The sequence below is a fragment of the Arachis hypogaea genome, chromosome 16 (assembly GCF_003086295.3).
Source record: "Arachis hypogaea cultivar Tifrunner chromosome 16, arahy.Tifrunner.gnm2.J5K5, whole genome shotgun sequence".
Lineage (NCBI taxonomy): Eukaryota > Viridiplantae > Streptophyta > Magnoliopsida > Fabales > Fabaceae > Arachis > Arachis hypogaea.
Window position 1 is genome coordinate 131738675 of NC_092051.1, and position 18850 is coordinate 131757524.

Genomic DNA, 18850 nt, shown 5'->3' on the forward strand with positions numbered 1-18850 from the left:
AAGAGGTTAAAACGAGAGGCGCAACATTACACCATCATAAACAATACTCTATACAAGAGAGGAATTTCAATACCTCTGTTAAAATGTGTGCCGACTTCTAACACAAAGGAAATTTTAGAAGAAGTACACAGTGGCATTTGTGGCAATCATCTCGGAGCACAAGCTCTCACCAAAAAAGTACTCCGGACAGGGTTTTATTGGCCAACTCTACAAAAGGAAGCTACAGAGTTTGTAAAGACATGTCTACCATGCCAAAAACATGCCAACTTTCACATCGTCCCACCAGAGGAACTCATCAGTGTGACCTCACCATGGCCATTTGCAAAATGGGGACTCGACCTTCTCGGACCCTTCCCTCAAGGATCGGGACAAGTTAAATTCCTCATAGTAGGGGTAGACTACTTTACAAAATGGATCGAGGTGGAACCCCTAGCTAGTGCAACTGCTCAAAGAAGTCGAAAATTCCTATATAGAAATATTGTCACAAGGTTCGGGGTTTCATACTCCATCACCACAGACAATGGCACCCAATTTACAGATGCAGGCTTCAGAAAGTTAGTGGCCGACTTGAATATAAAACACCAGTTCACTTCCGTAGAGCATCCCAAAGCCAATGGACAAGCTGAAGCTACCAACAAAGTGATATTGGCTGGGCTAAAACAGAGATTACAGGACGCAAAGGGAGCCTGGGCTGAAGAGCTCCCACAAGTCCTATGGGCATATCAAACAACGCTATATTCTACCACAAATGAATCACCCTTCTGGTTAGCATACGGAATGGAGACAATGATCCCAGTAGAGATCGAAGAAGGGTCGCCTAGAGTGATCCACTATAATGAAGAAGCCAACCCCCAACTTCAAAGGGAAGAACTCGATCTACTTCCTGAAGTCCAAGAGAGAGCTCGGATCAGGGAAGAAGCACTAAAACATCGAATGGCTTCTAGATATAATCAAAAGGTAGTGCCACGAGGTTTCGCTGAGAATGATCTCATCCTAATCCGAAATGATATCGGAACAACTCGACCTGGAGAAGAAAAGCTGGCAGCAAACTGGAAAGAACCCTACCGAGTCATAGAAGTACTTGGGAAAGGCTATTACAGACTGTCCAAACTCGATGGACGAGAGCTTCCTAGGTCGTGGCACGCCTGCAACCTAAGAAGATACTATAGCTAGGGACAGTAAAGGATCTCAGCATAAGATGCACTCTTTTTCTTGAAAAGGTTTTTTAATGAGGCACCAAGCTGAGATCCACAAATTATCCGACTTAAAAGGATAAAAACTCCGCATGTACATATTTGAATTTTCTTTTAAATAAAATATATTAGATGTTCTACAAGTTTTCAAGACGCATTAATATGAAACATTCATCGTCCGATTATAAAGCAACAGATCGGCAGAAAGTGAAAAACAAATCCATTGCATGATCACGATAAAGACCAACAGAAATGAAAACCAAATTGATCTAAAGGTTGACTAAACAAGGATTGAACCCAACTTCTACAAATCGGCAAAGATGAAAACAGAATAATGCAAGAAGTTATCAAAAGTGATCCGGAGAAAGGACCTGACGAGGTCTTGATAAGATGGATTGCTAAATAATAACTTAAAGACTAGCTACCGTTAAGAAGTCGGACCAGTCGACCAAAGTTATAGGTAAACCCTGGAAAGAGGTCTGGCCAACCCTATAAAAGAGGATTACTATAACTTAGAAGGGCACGACACGACAAAGTCGGCCTAAAACATAAAGTTATAGAAGTAATCCCTGAAAGAGACCTGCACAAGGTCCGAGAAAGAGGATTACAAAAATAACTTAGAAGGGCCCGACATGATGAAGTCGGCCCAAAACATAAAGTTATAGAAGTAATCCCTGAAAGAGACTGATGAGACGCAGAAGCTGGTGAAATAAAAATTATTAAATGGTTACGTTGCAAGTATAGTTCTTAACTCACCGAAAATCTGCCTATCAATTTAGAAATATGTCACAGAGAAATAAATTAAAAATTACTGGGAGTTTTAAGTCCCAGATCGCCTCCCAACGAGTTGCAAAAAAGTGTGCTACCTTATTAATCAGATGTTCCAAGAAGTTGAGCTAAGTAAATTGGAATGTAAATTGAGAAAATTTAAATAATATGAATAAAAGCCTTGACTGGGAGTTGATTGGTTGGAATTTCTACTATTGATGGAGTGATTGTAAGATTAATTTATAATTAATGGTTGTTCTGTTTGGTTATCCTTTACTAAGTAAGGGAAAGTCAAACAAGTTGGGATGCCAGATCTGTTCACAAGTTGCAACCCACTTAGTTCAAAGGGATTGGCGTTGGTGACAGGATAGGAATCCAACATTTAACCCAATTACAAATTTTTCTTTCAATCCTTCTAACTCAAGAGTTCCTTTTAATCAACTCCCCATCAAGTAAGGAAACTACTCACGCATTGTAAATAAAGAATCCATAGCACATGAAAGGGAATTAAAAGAAGACATGATTATTGGAATTGAAATTAAGTTAAAAATAAATAATCCTTGCATTAAATAATCATAAAAGTATCTGAATGACAAAATTGAACAAAACAAAGAACATGGAAGAATAAAACCAAGTTGAGAAAACAAACTAGAATGATGAAGTCTTGATGAGGAAATAACTCTTCTCAATGTTCCAATGCTAAGACCAATTGAAAACTAAAATTCTAAAACCTAGAGAGAAAAACCTAAGAGAGTAAAAACTCGATCTCCAACTGTCTCTGAATGAATGTGTTATTTGTTTCTGCATGTTCTCTGACTCTAGTCTGCTGTTCCAGGCCGAAAATTGGGTCAAAATAGGGACCAAAATTGCCCCCAACGAATTCTGCAGATTATACAGATCGCACATGTCACGCGATCGCGTCATCCATGCGGACGCGTCATTCGCGCTTTTCCTCGCCACGCGTTCGCGTCGTCCACGCTACCGCGTCGCCAGAACTTTTCCAATTCGCGCGGCCGCGTGAGCCATGCGGCCGCGTCACTGCGATTTGCTCTCCTTCACGCGGTCGCGTGAGCCATGCGACCGCGTCACTTCTCGCTGGTTATCTCCTCAAATTCTTGTGTGTCTTCCATTTTTGCTAGCTTCCTTTCCAATCTCCAACTCATTCATGCCCTATAAAGTCTGAAACACTTAACACACAGATCACGGCATCGAATGGAATAAAGGAGAATTAAAAAATAAATAATTAAAGTCTCTAGGAAGCAGTTTTCAAACATGTAATAAATTCAGGAAGGAAATCTAAATGCATGCTAATTTAATGAATAAGTGGGTAAGGATCATGATAAAACCACACAATTAAACACAATATAAACCATAAAATAGTGGTTTATCAACCTCCCCACACTTAAACATTAGCATGTCCTCATGCTTAATTGAAGGAGATAAGGAAATAAGTATGAACATGTAGAAACTCATGAAATGCAGTGCAAACTTACATATATATAAATAAATGCAACTATATGATTCTTGTCTACTTAATCAAAAGTAAATAAGCTCTTCAAAACAATTACAAATCAAATTCCACTAATTTTATCATTACACAATAAAACAGATAAAAGTGCAAGAAAATAGCTCGTGAAAGCAGGGAACATGAAAATTCAAGTATTGAACCCTCACTGATAATGTATGTACGCTCTGATCTCTAGTGTATAGGGTGGTCACTCTATCCTTCTCTAATCATACTTTCTAACTTTTGTTCTTCTCCTAACCAATCAACAATAGTTAATACACCAATGCAAACATCATGAGGTCTTTTCAAGGTTGTAATGGGGCTAAGGTATAGGCAGGGGTGTATATTTGGTCAAGTGAGCTAATAAATTGAATCTTTAGTTAACCCAAGCTCTAATATAACTTGTATACACTTAATGTCATCTTTAAAGTTCATACCTAGCTACCCAGAATTCCCTTTTTCAATCCATACTCATGTATCAACTTATATTTTTGGTTCTATCATATGTGCATTGATCTTCGAATTCTAGATTCAACATTGGGATAATTTTGTCCCCTTATTTATTGATTTTTCATATTTATTATTTTATTTTATTTTGTTTTATTTTATTTTATTTTTTTAAATAAAGCTTGTCAATGCACATAGATTTTTAATTCTTATAGTTTCACATGAGTAGGTATCCAAATTCCCCTTAAATTTTTATGACACATTCTCTTAACAACTTTTGTTCCCATGATTTCCCATACTTAACTAGCACACACAATTCTATCTTAAGCTAACCAAAGATTCAATTTGGGATATACAATTGTTTTTCGGCTTAAGGTTAGTAATGTGGTAAAATATCGAACAAATGGGAATTAAAGGCTGAAAGTGGTTAACAAAGGTAATTGAAAAGGGTAGGCTTAATTTGGATGAGTGAGTTGAAACAAATAATGGCCTCATTCATGTGCAAGCATGCAAATATAATAACTATTGGACATATAAGATAAAACAAAATATAGATTACAATCATAGAGAAGTAAACACACAAGAATGAAATAATTATGGTTAAATAATGTAACCATTCATAACGGCTCAAATCTTTCACAGGTTGTGTGTTCTTTAACTCAAATATCATGTTCCAAATACAACTCAAGCAAATTTATCATAAAAATTTTGAAAAATTAGTGAAATTTTGTTCCAAAGATAGATTTTTAAAAGAAACTTATTGTCTTTTCAATCAAGTAGAACATGCATGCAACTATCCTAACCTATGCAATTTATTCTATTCTATAAAGGAAAGAAAATCTAACTAAAATATCCTAATTATTGGTGATAGAGAAGAGAAATTACCTCCGGAAGTCAGGTACTGACCGACCTCCCCACACTTAAGGCTTTGCACCGTCCTCGGTGCCATCTGTTAGGAACAGGGGTGGGCTGGTAGCAGTATCTCCACAGTCGGGGCCGTCATGGCTCCCTGTGCTGGTAAAGGAAGTGGAGTCCGGGGTGTCTGAGTCTCTGAAGTGTCCTTTGAGTAGCTCATTGAAGTGTTTGAATCGGCGCTCGTTACGGCGCTTTCTCATCTTTGCTTTCTGTTCTTGCCGATCCAACCGTTCGATTATCTGCTGGAGCAATTTCTCAGTTGTAGATGCTTGTGGTGTCGAAGAAGGATTATCTTCAACTGGAGCAGTAGGAAGGCTTGTAGTGGCTGCTGAGAGTCTGAGGTATTTCCCGTTAGGGACATACTGATCATCCCGTGGAAGCATGGCTTTGGTGTCCCAGCTCTGTAGGAGACTCCGGCTGCTGAGACAAGATCTGAGACCAAGGCGGGGAAAGGTAAGTTGTCCGCAATTTGCACGTGTTCCATAGCATTCTGGATATGTCTTGCGAGATTCAGAGGTTGGTCTGTAAGGATGCACCATAGTAGAACAACCATGTCTGCAGTGAAGGAGGACTCATGAGTGCTCGGAAAGACGTAGTGGGACATGATCTGTGCCCATACGCGAGCATCCAAGGTAAGTGCTGAAGCCAAGATTCCCTTAGGGCGGGTACGGTGGTATCCGTAGATCCAACAGCTGCCAGGTAATGCGATGACTCCGAGAACGGAGTCCCAGTTGAGTTGGTATCTCTGGTGCTGAAGGGTGGCTACTTGAAAAGCGTCCATTCCTGCTGGAATAGGGGGAAGACTCAGAGCTTGCTGAATGGCCTCTTCTGTGATGGGGACTTGCTTCTGCCGGACATAAACAGACTGCAGGGTCGGTATGTAGAAGTTGGAGTAGAACTCAACTACCCAAGAAAGATTGGCCTGTCTTGGCTGTCTCCGTAGGAAACCCCATTGTCTTCGCTCAATTTGCGGCTCAACAAAGGTGGCAATATTGGACGGGAGAATAAGAAGGTATTCATTGTTATAATTCATTTCTGCCATGATAGGGAACATCTGCTCACAGTAGCGATTGAGAAAGCGCGCAGTGTTCTTTGCTGGAAAGGCTTTCTCCTTTTCGTCAACCTTTATTATCCTATTAACTCATTTTGTTGAGGGCTTGACTGCGGTGGAAGAAGGCTCTGCCACTAATGCTCTTTTAGTTCCTCTTCTTGCTGGTGGTTTGGAAGTTGCTTTCTCCTTTCCTTTCTTGGTGGCCATCATGAAAGAAGGGAAGAGAAAGAAAATTAAATTTAAAGAGATATACAGCAAGGAAGGAAAACGGAAAAAGGGGGTGATGGATGCACATGAAGATATGCTGACATTATCACATGCTCGCGAGTACATGTGAGAAGCCAACTATGGAAAATAGCTAGTGCATGTAAAGACAAATGAATGCAAGGTGTTTATTGGCATGCTGGCAAAGGGCATGAGTAGCATAGACCAAGCAATACTTTGTAACAAACCATCATGTTTGTATTGACAATTAAATTTAATTAATAAAATAATAAGAGAAAGTTGTGAAAAGCAAGCATTGAATAGTAGAATAAAGTAATGTAGAAAAGTGCATAGGGCTATATAGGCTTTTTCACAAATACATGGCATGCATGGTACAAAAGATATAAAAAGTATGAAATTGAACATGCAAGCAATCCCCTTAAAAATAATAATAATTGTCAAATAAATTGTAACAAGTCACAAGCATATAATGAGGGATAATGACTCAAAAATTTTCTAGCACCATGTAAAAAGGGAAAGAAGAAAATAAAAAACAAAAGTGAAAAGAAAAAGGAAAGAAAAAGAAAATAAAAATGTATATAATATAATAAGAATGATGGAAAAGAGAAGAAGGAAGAAGAAAGTAAAACCTTGTTAATGGTGGTGAGAGGGATAGAGAGTGAAAGGTGAGATAGAAGGGGGAAGGAAAAAATAAGGAGGGAAAAAGAAAAATTAGGATTTGGGGGAGAGAAAGATAAGATAATTTGGCAATTTAGGTTGAGCTGTGCGGCACATGCGACGCGACCGCGTGGGGCACGCGTTCGCGTGGGTGTGCGTCAGTCACGCGGTCGCGTGACCTGTGTTACGCTGCTGGCGCGAGTGCAGCCTCGCTCCAGCACAACTCTCTGTTCGATTTATTTTAATTGCCAAAATTGGGTGACGCGATCGCGTGGGTCACGCGATCGCATGAGTGTGCGTTATAAAATGGGTGACGCGGCCGCGTCGGCGACGCGGTCGCGTAACAAGGATTTGTGCTTCCAGCACCAATCCAGCACTACTCTTGCACAATATCTCAGTGTGCACCTTTTTACGTCGAAAATTCTGGGCACGCGGCCGCGTGGGGCACGCGGTCGCGTGGGAGGCCATGATTCCCATGCGACGCGAACGCGTCAGGGATGCGGTCGCGTGGGTCGATTTGTGCCATTGGCACGCCTCCAGCCACGCTCTAGCCAGACTCTCTGTTCATTTATTTGTTTTCTCCATCCTCTTTGCGACGCGGACGCGTCGCTGATGCGATCGCGTCGCGCGGCAAAAAACCCCCCCTTTTTTTTGAAATATAAAGACATGTAAATGAAAGAGCACGAAAGCACTAATAAAGAGAAGAGTTATGAAAGAAGAAAAACTAAAAGTGAAGAAAAGAACGATCATATCGCGGTGGGTTTTCTCCCACCCAGCACTTTGCTTTAACGTCCGTAAGTTGGACGCTCCACTAGCTCAATCGGCTGCTATGTGGGGATCTTCCAGGCGGAAGATCTCAAGCTCCTTATTTTTCTGCACCTTCTCACCATGGTACAGCTTCAGGCGTTGTCCATTAACCTTAATAAGTTCAGAGCTTGAAGGATGGCTTAGGTGATAAACTCCGTATGGTTCAGCCTTCTCTACTCTGTATGGACCTTCCCATTTTGATCTCAACTTACCGGGCATGAGCCTTAGTCGAGATTTGTAAAGGAGGACAAAATCTCCAGGTTGGAACTCTTTCTTTTTGATGTTTTGATCATGCATAGCCTTCATCTTTTCCTTGTATATTCTGGAGTTTTCATAAGCTTTTAGGCGAAGGTTCTCTAGTTCCTGCAGTTACAATTTCCTTTCAGCTCCAGCGTTCTCAATTCCCATGTTGCACTCCTTAACTGCCCAGAAGGCTCTGTGTTCTATTTCAACTGGGAGATGACAAGCTTTTCCATAAACCAAGTGGAAGGGACTCATCCCAATGGGCGTCTTGTATGCTGTTCTATATGCCCACAGTGCATCTTGTAGCCTGGTGCTCCAGTCTTTTCTGTGAGGCTTTACTATCTTTTGCAAGATACGCTTAATTTCTCTGTTTGATACCTCGGCTTGTCCATTAGTTTGGGGATGGTAAGCTGTTGCAACTTTATGGATTATCCCATGCTTCTTCATCAATCCTGTTAGTCTCCTGTTACAAAAATGGGTGCCTTGATCGCTCACGATTGCTCGTGGTGATCCAAAGCGACATATAATATGGTTTCTCACAAAGGAAACAACAGTGTTAGCATCATCAGTGCGGGTAGGAATTGCTTCTACCCATTTGGAAACATAATCCACAGCTAACAATATATAAAAATATCCATTAGAATTTGGAAATGGACCCATGAAGTCAATGCCCAAAACATCAAAAAATTCATAGAAGAGCATATATTATTGAGGCATCTCATCCCTCCTGGATATATTACCAAATTTCTGGCATGGAGGGCAGGATTTACAAAACTCAGCATCGTCTCTAAAAAGAGTGGGCCACCAGAATCCGCAGTCTAAGATCTTTCTAGCTGTTCTTTGAGGGCCAAAATATCCTCCACTCTCAAATGAATGACAGGCCTCTAAAATAGACTGGAATTCTGATTGAGGCACACAGCGTCTAATTATCTGGTCAGTGCCACATCTCCATAATATATGGGTCATCCCATATATAATATTTAGACTCGCTTTTCAGCTTGTCTCTTTGATGTTTAGAAAAATATGGAGGAAATGTGCGGCTAACTAAATAATTAGCAACAGGTGCATACCAAGGGATTACCGCAGATACTGCTTGCAGGTTGTCAAAAGAAAAATTATCATCTATAGGAGTAGAATCATCCTTAATATGTTCAAGGCGACTCAAGTGGTCTGCTACTAAATTCTGATTACCACTCCTATCCTTTATTTCTAAATCAAATTCTTGTAACAGCAGTATCCAACGTATAAGTCTTGGTTTGGATTCCTTTTTAGCTAATAGATACTTTAGAGCTGCATGGTCCGAATACACTACTACTCTAGTACCAAGTAAATAAGCTCGGAATTTATCCAGAGCAAAAACAATAGCCAGAAGCTCTTTCTCAGTAGTAGTATAATTGGACTGGGCAGTGTCTAAAGTCTTAGACGCATAGGCAATAACAAAAGGATCCTTACCTTCGCGCTGAGCCAGCGCTGCTCCTACTGCATGGTTGGAAGCATCGCACATGATTTCAAACGGCTGATTCCAGTCTGGTCCTCTCACAATTGGGGCTTGAGTTAGAGCAGTCTTCAGTTTATCAAACGCTTGTTTGCAATCCTTACTGAACTCGAACTCGATATCCTTCTGCAGTAATCTGGATAAGGGAAGTGCCACCTTACTAAAGTCTTTAATAAATCTCCGGTAGAAACCTGCATGGCCAAGGAACGAACGGACTTCCCTCACAGAAGAGGGGTAAGGTAAACTAGAAATAACATTCACCTTTGCTGGGTCTACAGAAATACCATTATTAGATACCACATGTCCTAATACAATTCCTTGTTTTACCATAAAGTGGCATTTTTCGAAATTCAATACAAGGTTTGTGTTAACACATCTATCTAATACTCGAGATAATCCATCTAAGCAAAGGCTAAAAGAATCACCATAAACGCTAAAATCGTCCATAAAAACTTCCATACAGTCCTCAATAAGATCAGAGAAAAGACTCATCATGCACCTTTGGAAGGTAGCTGGTGCATTGCACAAGCCAAAGGGCATTCTCTTATAAGCATAGGTCCCAAAAGGACATGTAAAAGTAGTCTTTTCCTGATCCTCAGGAGCTATATGAATATGGAAATAACCTGTGTAACCATCTAAAAAGCAATAATGTGATTTACCTGACAGGCGATCCAGCATTTGATCAATGAATGGAAGTGGGTAGTGGTCCTTACGGGTAGCTTGGTTGAGACGCCTGTAATCAATGCAGACTCTCCAAGCATTCTGAACTCTAGTTGCTATGAGCTCTCCATGCTCACTCTTCACTGTAGTGACTCCAGATTTCTTGGGCACCACTTGTACTGGGCTTACCCATTCACTGTCTGAAATGGGATATATGATACCTGCTTCTAATAGTCTGGTCACTTCCTTTTTGACAACTTCCAAGATGGTGGGATTCAATCTTCTTTGGGGTTGACGGACAGGTCTTGCTCCCTCTTCTAGAAATATTCTGTGCTCGTATACTTGAGGGTTGATTCCCACTATATCTGCCAAACTCCACCCAATTGCCTTCTTATGCTTCCTCAGTACATCAAGTAACTGCTCTTCTTGTTGAGAAGTCAGTTCCCTTGCAATAATAACTGAAAACTTCTGCTCATCCTCAAGATAAGCATATTTGAGATGTGGAGGGAGAGGTTTCAATTCTAACTTTTGATCATGGGCGGGCTCTGGATTATCTGGGGCTTGTGAAAATGGCGAAGTGCCCTCACTGTCAGTTAAGAGGGTCCCCACACTGGGACCTTGTCCAGTGTGCCTCTCTTCAAACTCTTCCTCTTGAATTTCAGCCACACTTTCGTCTATGACATCACACTGGAAGATAGAACGATCTTCTGGGGGGTTGTTAATGACTCCATTCAGATTGAAGATTACTATGCGGCCATCTATTTCAAAGGAGTATGTTCCTGAAAAAGCATCCAATTTGAATTTTGATGTCTTCAGGAATGGTCTTCCAAGTAGGATTGATGATGGCTTATCTGAATCATTGTGGGGCATCTCCAAGATATAAAAATCAGTGGAAAATGTGAGCCCTTTTATGTTCACCAAAACATCTTCAGCAACTACAGCCACTGTAATAATGCTTTTATCTGCTAACACAAAACGAGCTGCCAACCTTTTTAAGAGAGGGAGCCTCAAAACATCATATATAGACAAAGGCATTATACTGACGCATGCTCCTAAATCACACATGCAATCATAAATTACTACACCACCAATAGTACAACTAACTATGCAAGGACTTGGATCACTACATTTTTCAGGTAATCCTCCCATTAAAGCAGATATAGAACTACCTAAAGGAATAGTTTCTAATTCGTTGATTTTATCTTTATGGATACATAAGTCTTTTAGAAACTTTGCATATTTAGGTACTTGCTAAATAACATCAAAAAGGAGAACAGTTACCTCAACCTTTTTGAATATCTCTACCATTTTAGGATCGGGATCCAGCTGCTTCCTGGGCTTCCTTGCAAGTTGTAGAAATGGAATGGGAGTAGTATTTTCTGTGGTGCCTGCGCTTTTTGGTGCTTCCTCCTGTGGTTGAGCTATCTCTTCTTCAACTGTGTCATGTATATCCTCTTCCTCTTCAACATCTTCGATTTCTACCACCTCTTCAGCTGAGGCATATTCTGGTGAGCTTGGTTCCTCCTGAATTCTCTTCTGCAGTATGGTTTCGGACCTCAGGGTGATAGCATTAATGCCTCCCTTTGGATTGGATAATGGTTGAGAGGGGATTCCAGTGGTGCTTGAAGGTTGGTTACTGGAATTTTGTGCTGATCCAAGCTGTGTCATAAAAGCTTGCATAGTAGAGGTGAAACCATTCAGACTGGCATTAATACTATTCATGATGTTACTTTCCATGGCCAGTTGTCTTTTCTCAAAAGATTGCAGTAGGTCTTCAGTAGAAGGTGAAGAAGGATGGGTAAATTGAGAGGTCTGCTGCTGATTGTTCTGTGGTCCTTGGTTCTGCCTCAGGTGAGGTGCTCTGTAAGGTTGATTTTGCTGTCTGTTATTGTTATTGTTCCACCTCTGATTTCCCTGATTATCTCTGCCTCCTCTGTTATTGTTGTCCCTCCAATTCTGGTTTGAATTGTCCTGCCATCTATGGTTATTATTTCCACTTTGATTGTACCCTTGGTTGGGGCGGTCATAGAAGTTGTGAGTGGATGCCACCATATTGTCTTCTTGTTGGAGCTACGGACATTCATTAGTGTAATGGCTATAATCAGCACAGATTCCGCAAATTCTTTGTGGGACTAGTTGTTGGTTTTGCTGTGGTGGAGGTTGAGCTTGCTGAGCTTGTTGATTCAACTGTATTTGCTTCAGCAAGTTGGTCATTTCACAGATGCTTTGAGTTAGAGTAGCAGTTTTTCTGCTAGAAGATACTTCTGCAACAGCTTTTGAACGGCCTTGCTTTTGTCTGTGGTTCCTAGTGGATTCAGCTAAATCACTGATCAATTGCCAAGCTTCATCAGTGGTCTTGTACTTCTTCATAGACCCATTGCTGGCACTTTCCAGTATGGTCTTATCTTGGGGCCTCATACCCTGTGTAACATAGCTGAGTAGCACGATCTTGTCAATCATGTGGTGGGGGCATGCTTCCAGAAGATTATTGAAGCGCTCCCAGTATTCAAAGAGAGTCTCATTGTCATCCTGAACAATTGTGGAAATATCCTTCCTTAGCTTATCAGTAACTTCAGATGGAAAGAATTTCTCCAAAAACTCCTTTCTGAGTGTATCCCAGTTGGATACATTTGCTAGAGGTTGAGTGTAGTACCACTCTCTTGCTTTTCCCTCAAGAGAAAACGGAAAAGCTTTCAGCAAAATTGAAGTTTCATCAGTGCCATCATGCTTGACAGTAGAACAGGCTGCCTGGAAATCTCTCAAGTGCTTGATCGGCTCTTGAGCAGGTAGGCCATGAAACTTGGGCATCAAATTTAGCAGTGCGGGCTTTATTTCAAAATTTGTAGCTACCGTCGGATGATGCGCTTGAAACGGTTGCATTGTAAAATTAGGGGCTCCTTCCTCCTGGATGGTAACTCTCCTAGCTGCCATGTTTTCTGCGCGTAAAACAACCGAATCAGTAGAACGGGAGCTGGTTTCTTCCTCAGATTCACTTTCAGATCCGCCCTCAGAGCGGGCTAACCGACGCTGTTCTCGCCTTATTCGTGAAATTGTCCTTTCAATTTCAGGATCGAATATTAGCAAGCGCGGATAAGGAAGTGAACGCATCATTTGACGGAAGAAACATGTAGCTCATAGTAGAAAAATAAAATAAAATGAAAATAAAAAAATTCTAATTAATAAAATTAGCACTCTATTGCAACTCCCCGGCAACGGCGCCAAAAATTGATGAGACGCAGAAGCTGGTGAATTAAAAATTATTAAATGGTTACGTTGCAAGTATAGTTCTTAACTCACCGAAAATCTGCCTATCAATTTAGAAATATGTCACAGAGAATTAAATTAAAAATTACTGGGAGTTTTAAGTCCCAGGTCGTCTCCCAACGAGTTGCAGAAAAGTGTGCTACCTTATTAATCAGATGTTCCAAGAAGTTGAGCTAAGTAAATTGGAATGTAAATTGAGGAAATTTAAATAATATGAATAAAAGCCTTGACTGGGAGTTGATTGGTTGGAATTTCTACTATTGATAGAGTGATTGTAAGATTAATTTATAATTAATGGTTGTTCTGTTTGGTTATCCTTTACTAAGTAAGGGAAAGTCAAACAAGTTGGGATGCCAGATCTGTTCACAAGTTGCAACCCACTTAGTTCAAAGGGATTGGCGTTGGTGACAGGATAGCAATCCAACATTTAACCAAATTACAAATTTTTCTTTCAATCCTTCCAACTCAAGAGTTCCTTTTAATCAACTCCCCATCAAGTAAGGAAACTACTCACGCATTGTAAATAAAGAATCCATAGCACATGAAAGGGAACTAAAAGAAGACATGATTATTGGAATTGAAATTAAGTTAAAAAGAAATAATCCTTGCATTAAATAATCATAAAAGTATCTGAATGACAAAATTGAACAAAATAAAGAACATGGAAGAATAAAACCAAGTTGAGAAAACAAACTAGAATGATGAAGTCTTGATGAGGAAATAACTCTTCTCAATGTTCCAATGCTAAGACCAATTGAAAACTAAAATTCTAAAACCTAGAGAGAAAAACCTAAGAGAGTAAAAACTCGATCTCCAACTGTCTCTGAATGAATGTGTTATTTGTTTCTGCATGTTCTCTGACTCTAGTCTGCTGTTCCGGGCCGAAAACTGGGTCGAAATAGGGCCCAAAATCACCCCCAACGAATTCTGCAGATTATGCAGATCGCACATGTCACGCGATCGCATCATCCATGTGGACGCGTCATTCGCGCTTTTCCTCGCCACGCGTTCGCGTCGTCCACGCTACCGCGTCGCCAGAACTTTTCCAATTTGCGCGGCCGCGTGAGCCATGCGGCCGCGTCACTGCGATTTGCTCTCCTTCGCGCGGTCGCGTGAGCCATGCGACCGCGTCACTTCTCGCTGGTTATCTCCTCAAATTCTTGTGTTTCTTCCATTTTTGCTAGCTTCCTTTCCAATCTCCAACTCATTCATGCCCTATAAAGTCTGAAACACTTAACACACAGATCACGGCATCGAATGGAATAAAGGAGAATTAAAAAATAAATAATTAAAGTCTCTAGGAAGCAATTTTCAAACATGTAATAAATTCAGGAAGGAAATCTAAATGCATGCTAATTTAATGAATAAGTGGGTAAGGATCATGATAAAACCACACAATTAAACACAATATAAACCATAAAATAGTGGTTTATCAGAGACCTACACAAGGTCCAAGAAAGAGGATTACAAAAATAACTTAGAAGGGCCCGACATGACGAAGTCGGCCCAAAACATAAAGTTATAGAAGTAATCCCTGAAAGAGACCTGCACAAGGTCCAAGAAAGAGGATTACAAAAATAACTTAGAAGGGCCCGACATGACGAAGTCGGCCCAAAACATAAAGTTATAGAAGTATTCCCTGAAAGAGACCTGCACAAGGTCAAAGAAAGAGGATTACAAAAATAACTTAGAAGGGCCCGACATGACGAAGTCGGCCCAAAACATAAAGTTATAGAAGTAATCCCTGAAAGAGACCTGCACAAGGTCCAAGAAAGAGGATTACAAAAATAACTTAGAAGGGCCCGACATGACGAAGTCGGCCCAAAACATAAAGTTATAGAAGTAATCCCTGAAAGAGACCTGCACAAGGTCCAAGAAAGAGGATTACAAAAATAACTTAGAAAGGCCCGACATGACGAAGTCGGCCCAAAACATAAAGTTATAAGTATTCCCTGAAAGAGACCTGAACAAAGTCCAAGAAAGAGGATTACAAAATAACCTAGAAGGACCCGACATGATGAAGTCGGTCCACATAAAATGCTAAAGTTATAAAAAAAAGTAATACCTGGTAGAGACCTCATAAAAGGTCCAAACAAAACAAGATTACTAGAAATAACTTCAGAAGCCTCAAAGGAATCAAAGTCACAAGTACAAAAGCAATCCAAAGAGGTCGAGCAACAAGGCTCCAGCACTACCAAAAACCCAAAAAAGGTACCAAGAAAGATAAAGACCGACATGATGTTAAAAGCATGAAGTTATAATAAAAACTATTTCTTCAAAGAGGCTACCCAAATCAGTCCCAAGAACTTGGAAGCTATTTTTTGTTTCTCAAAACGAAGTTGCTAAACAAGCAACTGAAAAAGTGTCAACAGTCAGCAACATCACTTACAAAATAAAAAAGTTTAAAAAAGCCCACAAGTCAGGCAATCTACACAAGCAGTTAGAAAATTCAGTTAACATCAGAAGGCTTCTCGGCAGCATCAGCACGAGGTGAAGGAGGGTTAGTCTGAATAGGCACAGCATCCACGGTCCCATCATCCCGATTCAAGATTTGACAGTCAGGATCTGACATGGGATGACCGACCTCAGCTGAAGGAACTGCAGAAGTCGACACCACAGAGGCTTTGGGAGCAGGCACAAAGGGAGGTTCAACATCATTGTCATCAGGGTCGTCAGGGACAATCTTGCCATCCTTTACAACATTGTCCAGACTGAAGGAAGTAAGGTCGACCTCGGGTGCAAGAACCCGAACCTGCTCCCTCAAGTTCTCATAAGCAGCATTAACGCTGCCTACAAGGTGACCCTGGAGCTCGGCATAATCAGCCCGGGCCGATTTCAGTTCCTCCCTAAGACGCATTACCTTACGATAGGATGTGACATAGCTCTCCTTGTGCCTCAATGCTGTATCCTCAGCCAATCTCACTGAAGCCGCCAAGACAATAGAACTAGCCTTTTCGCCCTCCAGCTCCTTCTCTAGCTTGGTCACCTTCACTTGAAGCTCCTCCTTCAAACCCTTCATCCTGTCAAACTCCCACTTAGCCTCCTCCATAAAAGCTTTGGTAGCATAAAGAGGGAGGTCTTGGGCCGTGCGGTACAGGGCAGCTCCTATATGTGCCATCCTAACGCTACTCCGAGTAATAAAATCCAGGTGGCGAAGGAGAGAGACATCGTCGGTAGGGATGGTACCATAAGGACCAATCTGCTGATCTACAAACTCAACCGCGTCAAAGTCAGGGGCATCAAGGTTGAAAGGCTCAATTGTTTTTTGTTTTTTGTTTGGAGGAGCACCAGAAGTAGCAACAGAAGCTTGAGGAGGATCAACCAAATGAGCCCAGGGAGTAGGGATTACCTTCTTCGCCCCCGGTGAGCTCGGTACGGCCGGCTTCGACTGAACCTGGGATGATCCCTCTCCGGCCGCCTTGGCCGAGACGTTTTGGGCTGCAGTAGCTTTCCTCGCCCTTTTGAAAGCCTTCATAGATTTATTATTCTTAATCATCTCTGCCAAACAAAACATCACAGCAGGAAACCAAGTTACAAATAAAAAAAGAGCTCGTAAAGAAATAAACTCGACAAAACAAGGAAAGCCAAAATTGAACACTATCCAGCTCATCTCGGAGGAGTGAGGGGTCCCCTAAGAATTTCTTGGTATCAAGATAGGGAGGCTCCCCCCAATTCTCCTCCAACGCAGTCACAAAGGCCTACTCGACCTCATTCAACATCTCCCAAGAATACCTCGACACAACAACGTTCTTTTGCCACTCTAAAGAAAAAGTGGGCTCATCATTCTCATCCAGAAAAAAAGGGACGAGCTCCTTCTATAGCTCAGACCTTGAAGAAATAGTTCTTAAAATCACGAAACGACTCGTCATACATAGAAAAAACTTTCTTCCCTTGCGAAGCTCGAAAAGAAACCCAGGCAGCATTTTTCTTTACTACCCCAGATTTTGTCAAGACAAACAAATAAAAGAAAAAGGATTGCGAAGCAGGGACGTCAAATTCACGACACAGCAATTGAAAGATCTTTATAAAACCCCAAGAATTGGGGTGAAGTTGGGATGGAGCTACATTGCAAGACCACAACAGGTTGGTCTCAAAAGGAGTAAAAGGAATGGTGATATTCATTTGGCCAAAAAAGAAATCGTATGCATAGAAAAAAGGACGGTCTCCAGCAACTTGAGTAGAGAAACAAACTCTCTCTTCAGAAGTGGGGGGTACAAGCTCATAATTCTTTTCCTCACTACCACTACTACAAACTCTATGAAATTGCCTAAGCTGCTGATAAAATTCGGAATCAACCAAAGAAACACACAAAAGAACCATCGAATCCACCCAATCAGCCATGCCCTCAGGGACTTGGGAAGATGTCTCAATAATGTTCTTGCGAGAAGACATGAGGTCAACTAGTCCTACAGCAAGAAAAGAAGAAAATAGATTACTAACCCAAACATCTCGGATAAAGTCAAAAACAAACCATACCAGAACAGCTCGGACAAGCATGACACAGAGCAATACAAGCAACAAAAGGAAACCCCAGGACCCACACTACAGATCCAGGGGCACCTTTTGGAGGCAAGTTATGGAACAAGGACTCAGAGAAACCTACAAGTCTACATCTCTACACGTCCTAATAGGAAGATAACACTCTGAGAAGAAAGCCACGAGCTACAAATCAAATAAAGGAGACATTATAATAACTACCTCCCAAAATTCACAGTCGCAGACGGGACTACCAAGCAACGAAAGTATCAAGAAGAAGTCATCAAAGACGCCACCTTTTTCAGAAAATAAACACCCCAAACAAACAAAAGTTCACGAAGAAAATCAAAATGAGCCACTAGAAAAAATCGTTACTTTCTACAAAGGTTCATCAGTAAAATCATCAACATAGCGAAAATCATCAAAAGGAGCAACCTTTTGGGTAAAGTAAACAGGTTCATAAAAACCAAAAAAACATGCAGCACAGCGACAAGCGAGCACGACGACGCAAAAAGATTCAAGCTTTCCAAAACATGCATTCAAGCAAAACCGAAACTTTACCAAGAACCGAAGGCAAAGCAAAAGAAGTAAAAAAGCAGAAAGAAGAACCAACCTGGAAAAAGGAGAAAGCTTCGAAGGAGATCGAGGACGGAAAGATAGAATCCAGAATCGCCTTTCAGAACAAAGAAAGCACCAACAATCACCAAGCGACGTCACAAGGAGAAACGCGAAAAGGCAAATTTCAGACGAAAATAGAAAGTGAGAAAGAAAGGGGGAAGTTACAGCAAAAACACAGAGAAGAAAAACCGTTTTTGTGAAAAGTTCAAAATGAACGAAGAAACGGAGCATTAAAAGAATTAATGAGGTTATTAAACCCTCGCGCATTCCCAAAGCAAGGAGACACGCGTTTTCAAAAGAATAAAATTCAAAAGAAAACGTTCCGCATTCAAAGGAGAACTCTACAAAGAAGAAGTCGACAAAATGCTCGAGTTCGGCTTCATTAGAGAAGGATCGAAGTCCCAAAACTAAGAATCGACCTCAACAGAAAGACCGAGCTCGAGCAGGGGCACTGTTCATACCCTGGGTCGAGTTGTCCGACCCAGAATGTTTAGCGACAAAGCGACCGACCTCTTCAGGTCAGA

General features: G+C 41.1%; 1 non-coding gene across 1 annotated transcript; it reads left to right on the top strand.

Annotated features, from left to right (window-relative positions):
* The first annotated feature begins 12422 nt into the window (after positions 1 to 12422).
* Positions 12423 to 12530, top strand: LOC112762036 (small nucleolar RNA R71). Its single transcript, XR_003182397.1, has one exon. It is a non-coding gene; the product is annotated as a small nucleolar RNA R71 (small nucleolar RNA).
* Positions 12531 to 18850: the final 6320 nt, after the last annotated feature.